This window comes from Hordeum vulgare, chromosome 5H, assembly GCF_904849725.1.
Source record: "Hordeum vulgare subsp. vulgare chromosome 5H, MorexV3_pseudomolecules_assembly, whole genome shotgun sequence".
Classification (NCBI taxonomy): Eukaryota; Viridiplantae; Streptophyta; class Magnoliopsida; order Poales; family Poaceae; genus Hordeum; species Hordeum vulgare.
The window spans coordinates 172,078,989-172,085,265 of record NC_058522.1 but is presented as its reverse complement, the minus strand read 5'-3'; positions in this window follow the sequence as shown (position 1 = coordinate 172,085,265).

Below are 6,277 nucleotides of genomic sequence, written 5' to 3'. Positions count from 1 at the left end.
CAAAGTTTGACAAGATAATAGCATGAAACCATCAAAAATTATAGATACGTTGGAGACATATCAGCCGGCCCTGGGCCACAGGCAGGCAGGTCTGGGTAGCCCCATTTTCAGAACACTGACAGTTTGGAAGTCTGCCCTAAAGACTTACCATGAGTGTTGGGTGAGGATTGTGTGTCCTTAGCTCAAGGAGAATATGGTTAGGACTTAGGGTCCGGGACTGTGTGTCCTTTGGTTTGAATACAAAGAAGCTCCAAACGAGACCTACGACTATCAATAGTTGGAACTGGCTCATCTAATCATTATCTTCACCAAGGAAGTGGTTCTATTTCCTCAACCATTCTATTTCCACATTATGTGTTGATGAAATTGATCATTACTGTTTGAAGAATTTGATTCAAGACTTTCACAATTTCCTCATCCCAATTTCTTCATTTTGCTTGTTCTTCATCTCTGTATCCTTATCACGCGACTTGTGTGATTTCTTGTTTCATGTCACCATGAATACTATGCTTTTGATGTGTTGCACTTTGGCCTAAGTACTTATTCTGCTGCACGCTGTTTGTGACTGAGCAATTTCCTCACAAGGAACGTCCTCAGTGACGAATTTATAAAACCATCCTATTCACCCCCTCTAGTCGATATAACACACTTCCAATTGCTATCAGAGTAAGGTACTCCCTTGTTCTCTGTGATTTTTGTTTAAACACCGAGAGTTTTAGTTATGTGAACCTCAGGTATGATAGAGTTCACTGCAGGTTGTCCGACCTTTGAGGGGACGGACTAACCCTATTGGAAGAACAAGATGTGCATGCATCTCGAAGCAATTGAGAGCGATCTCTTGTACGTTGTGTAAATAGGTGTTCCCACTGTGTTCAAAACTATCAACGCTGCTGATGTGAAGAGATTCAAGTAACTTGAAGGTCATCTAGAAGAGGATGTCCAAGGTCAATGAAGGAGTGTCTACTCAACGTGACTCTCGGGTTGATATTCTTCGCAATCTCTTCAACCGCTTCAATAGACTCGATAATGAAAATTGCTAGCAAACCTTCGATCGCCTCACTCATATCTCCAATGAGCAACAGGCTCTTCAGGCCAATGACATGATCGACCATGAGGTGGTGAGGAAACTGCTGATATCTCTTGATTCTTCAGTCGATACACTGATTTTGATGATTCAAGAGCAATGATACTACAAGTGAATAGATCCTCCAGATATTCTTGGGAATATCAATACTCATGAATTCCAACATGTTTAGAAGAGAGATCTCTATGGACCAAACTATGGAAGATCTCATGCACTGAAGACAAAGATTGTTTCCTCATACGAAGAAGATGACTCTGGTTGCAGTCTTGGTGATCCTGAAGAACTTAGTCAAGAAATTCCTATGATTGTGAGGAAATTCCATCAGTTCTCCACATGAGGTTAGTTCGGAAAATAATCAACAGGAGATGTGAGGAAATCAAAATATTCATTTGAAAACTACAAGTAAAGAACCTGCCATAAATGCAAGAAGTCTGGTCACTACATTGCTGATTATCCTCGCAGGGTGAAGGAATCAAAGACGAAGAAGTACAAGGATGATAGTTCTGATGAATCAAAGAATAATAAGAAATCTTGAGAGTCCTCATCATCAAAGTGCTCATAGCACAAGAAGAACAATCTGGGAAAGGCCTGGGCTCTTATTGGCAAGGAAATGGATTCCGAGGAAGAATCTAAGGAATGTCATGAAGAGGAGGGATCTGAGGAGTAGTCAGAGTCTAGTGTGGAAAGTCTTGCCCTTTCTAACACATTCATGAGAAAATCCATCTTTGACCTCGAAGAAAATGAAAATGTCAACAACACCGATAACTGCGACGACGCCTTTTCTCCAACCTATTGCTTCATGGAAAAAGGGTCCAAGGTACCCAAACACACTTACTCTTCTGACTCAAGTGACTGTCAACCTGATGATTATCACAAACCTAGTTACTAAAAGCTTGCTAATGCTTCCACTAAGAAACAAAATGCTCGTGAAAAGCTGCAAAAACTGCTAGACAAAAGCGATGACGTGTTGAACAAGGAAATGGATCGGACTTGGACCCTAACTGATGATGTTCATAGTCTTAAGTCTAAGTTTGATAGTATTCAAGAACGTCATGACAATCTATTGGATGATCATGAGAAGAATTCTTATGAATTTCTTCAAAGAAAGCAAGATCTTGAGAAACTAAGGGCGTCTCATGATGATCTTCGAATAGAAAATGATTCTTTGTTTGCTCAAAAGATTAGTAACGCTCGAAAAGAATTCATTCCACCATGCATGAAACGCATCAAATGTGAATCTGCTAATTCTTCAAGTTAAAGTTCAAATGCTTATATTGCTACAAATTCTTCAACTATATTTGTAGTCACAAATTCCTCACTTGAGGAAACCACAAATGTCATTGAGAAAAATCCAGGGTTGAAGGAATTGTATGTGACAGGCATATACAAAAGACTCAAAGGGTATCAAACCCTTTGCGATGTGCTCAAAAAGTATATTCGTAACACAAACTCTAGGAAAGAGGGTATTGCATTTGAGAGAAAATTGAATGCTGATGGATCATACTAGAAACATGAGCAGTATCGCAAAACCTCATGGAGTGCTGCAAAAGTTCCTCCTGTTGACCATGTACATTATCAGGCTTTTTGCATGTGAAACTTCATATTACTCCGATGAGTCATTTGACTCCAACTATAAATAGTTCAAAAATCAAAATGTTGAATTATTTGCTAGATATGTTGGAACTAATTGTAGTAGTGGTGCACCCTTGTGGAAAACCTAAGTTCCCAGAAGCAGCTTGGAAAGTCTTCAGGTGAATGTCCTCATGACACCACCCATGAAGAATAGGATCCCCACATCAAATTCCTCAAGTGGACCAAAGTCTTCAAGAGGATCAAATTCCTCATATGATCAAAATTCTTCTAATACTCATGATAATGCTTCTGATATGCAGGGAAACTACAAGGGTCATGAATATGTGCACTATTCCTCAAACCGTTATGTTCATAAGTCCTCGAAGAATTTCTCTGCAAATGCATTCGAGTACACTAACCCCCTCCTATGAAATGAAGTGCATTAGCTTCAATGCCAAAATTATAATATGGTGCTCATAGGATGATGAACTCTTTGCCACCCCTTTATATGTGGGTGGTGAAGAAATTGAACTAACCTCTTATGCAGGTCAGGAATTCAATTCAGCTTGATCATGTTAAGAATTTGCTAGAGACCCGAGGAAATGGTTGATAGGACACAAGGTAATCATGATGAAATGATTATCATTTCACATGTCCTCATATTATCTTAACTCTACTCTAATTCATGTCCGATGAATTTGAAATCATATTCTTCACTGTGAAAAATATGCGATGGTAAGGAGTACCAATTCATGTGCAGGATGACAACCCCAAAACCACTGAGTGGGTTATCGAGAGTAGATGTACTAATCACATGACTGCTAACAAGAGTCCATTGATGAACATTCCATTAACTCCATCAGCACTAAATCATATGACCTATGCAGACGAAGGAATGAGCAAGGTATTCAGTCTTTATAAGATGGCTAAATCCAAGGACCAGCACATAGACAAAGTCATGCTTGTCGAATTCCTTAGGCATAACCTCATGTTAGTCTCAATGCTTTGTGATCTTGATATAATTGTGATCTTTGGAAAAAATCGATGTTTAGTCATCATGGAATCTGACAAATCCATAGTCTTCGAAGGCTTTAGAAGAGGAGACTTGTACATTGTTGATTTCTCTAGAGGTCCACGGTCCATCACATGTCTACTTTAAAAAGCCTCAGAGGGTTGGCTGTGGCATCGACGACTTGATCATGCAGGCATGAGGAATCTGCACACACTTGCGAATAACAAGCTTGTCATAGGCATCGAGGGTGTCAAAGTCCGCAAGGATCATCGGTGCAGGGCTTGTGAGTCTGTAAAGATGACCAGATCCAAGCTCCCCTCAGAGACTATCATGACCACCACTCGTCCTTTTGAATTGCTTCATATGTCCCTTTGGACTTACTCATTATGCTACTATAACCAATGCATCTTCTCTATATGGATTTGGCATTGTTGATGATTATTGATGTTACACTTGGGTACATGTTATATGTTACAAAACTAAAATGCAAGAAGTCTTCAAACAATTTTTGTCAAGGGCCTCGACGAACTTCGGTGTCAAGATCAAGCACATCAGGACTCAGGATTGGCAATGGGAAAGAGTTCAAGAACACTGGTCTTGATGACTATCTTGATCAACTTGGTATTACTCATGAGGTCTCTACCCCTTATACAACTCAATAGAATGGCGTCATGGAGCGCATGATAAGACTTTTGTTAAGATGGCTTGCACTATGCTTGAAGACTATCAGACTCCTCGTCCCTTCTGGCCTAAGGCAATCAACACTGCCTTCCACAGCATCAAGAGGGTATATCTTCACACATTCTTCAAAGAGACCTCATATGAACTCATCACTAACCAGAAACCTGATGTAAGTTATTTCAAAGTCTTCGGTGCAAAGATGCTGGATTAGGGATTCCCACCACAATTCGAAATTTGCACGAAAAGTACATAAGGGTTTCATGCTTGGTTAAGGAAAGGACTCGCATACCTACAGAGTCTTCAACAACTATCACAAGAAAGTATTTGACACTGTAGATGTGCGGTTCGATGAAACTAATGGCTCGCAAAGAGAGCATGTGCCTCCTGTGCTAGATGAAATGGCTCGTGAGGAATACATTATGCTCAAGGCTACTGAAGATATCATTCCCACTGAAGAACCACTCCATGTTGAAGAATTCATCCCAGGAAATTAAAAAATTAAGGCTGGTGGACCTAAGGAAATTTCTCCTGATCAAATTACTCAACTAGATCAAAGTCTTCAACCTACGCATCCAAGGATGGCAAATGAAGTGCAAATTGAAAAAATCCTCGAGGAAACAAATGCACCACGTCCCCTTACCAGCTCAAAGCTGCACATTTAATTAACTTTTGTGGGCACTCTTACTTTATGTGTATCACAAAGCCCTCAAAAGTGGATGAACCCTTCATTGAGCGTGAGTGGTTTCAAACAATGCAAAAAGAAGTTCATCAATTCAAGCTTAACTATTTGTGGGTACTTCTCAATCGTCACGATCTTCGTAAGCACAATATCATCGGTTCCAAGTGGATCTATTGAAACAAGAAAGATGAAGATGGTGAGGTAGTGAGGAACAAGGCACAACTTGTAGCACAAGGCTACGCATGGGTTGAAGGAATTGACTTTGACAAAACTTTTCCACGTGTTGCTAGACTTGAAGCTATTTGTATATTGCTTGCTTATGTTAACCATCACAATATAACCTTATATCAAATGGATGTGAAAAGTGTGTTCCTCAATGCTAAGCTTCAGGAAAAAGTATATGTCACTCAGCCACCAGGTTTTTAACATCCAAAGCATCCTGAGAAAGTCTTTAAACTCATCAAGGCCCTCTATGGCCTCAAGGAAGCCGCTCGGGCAGGGTATGACACATTGAAGGAATTCCTCATGTAGAAAGGCTTCAAACCCGGTTCACCTCATTCAACACTTTTCACAAAATCCTATGACAATGAACTATTTGTGTACCAAATAAATGTAGACGATATTATCGTTGGTTGTATTGACAAACGTTACAGTGATGAATTTTCCTACATGATGGGTGAAGAATATCAAATGTTAGAGATGGGGGAGTTCCAATTCTTTCTAGGACTAGTAATTCGTCAACAATGCAATGGCATCTTCATCTCTCAAGAGAAATACCTCAAGGATGTAGTGAAGAAATTCGGCATGCAAGAGTGCAAAGGCGGTAAAATTCCAATGCATAACAGCGGCCACCTTTCCACAAAGGAAAATGGTAAAGATTTCGATCAGAAGGTATATCGCTCCATGATTTACTACTCATTGTACCTATGTGCATCTAGGCCAGATATTATGCATAGTGTTTGCATGTGTACCCGTTTCCAAGCGACACCGAACGAGTCACACCATAAGGATTCGAAGCATATTCTTCAATATCTAGTTCACACACCAACGCTTGGATTATGGTATCCCAAGGCCTCAAAATTTCATCTCGTTGGATATTCTGACTCTGAACATGTTCATGAGTGTGTGGATCAGAAGTTAATATCAGGAACCTGCCATTTCCTCGGATGATGCTTAGTCTATTGGTCCTCAAAGAAACAGAACTGTGTGTCACTTTCCATTGTTGAAGCTGGGTATATTGCTGCTCGTT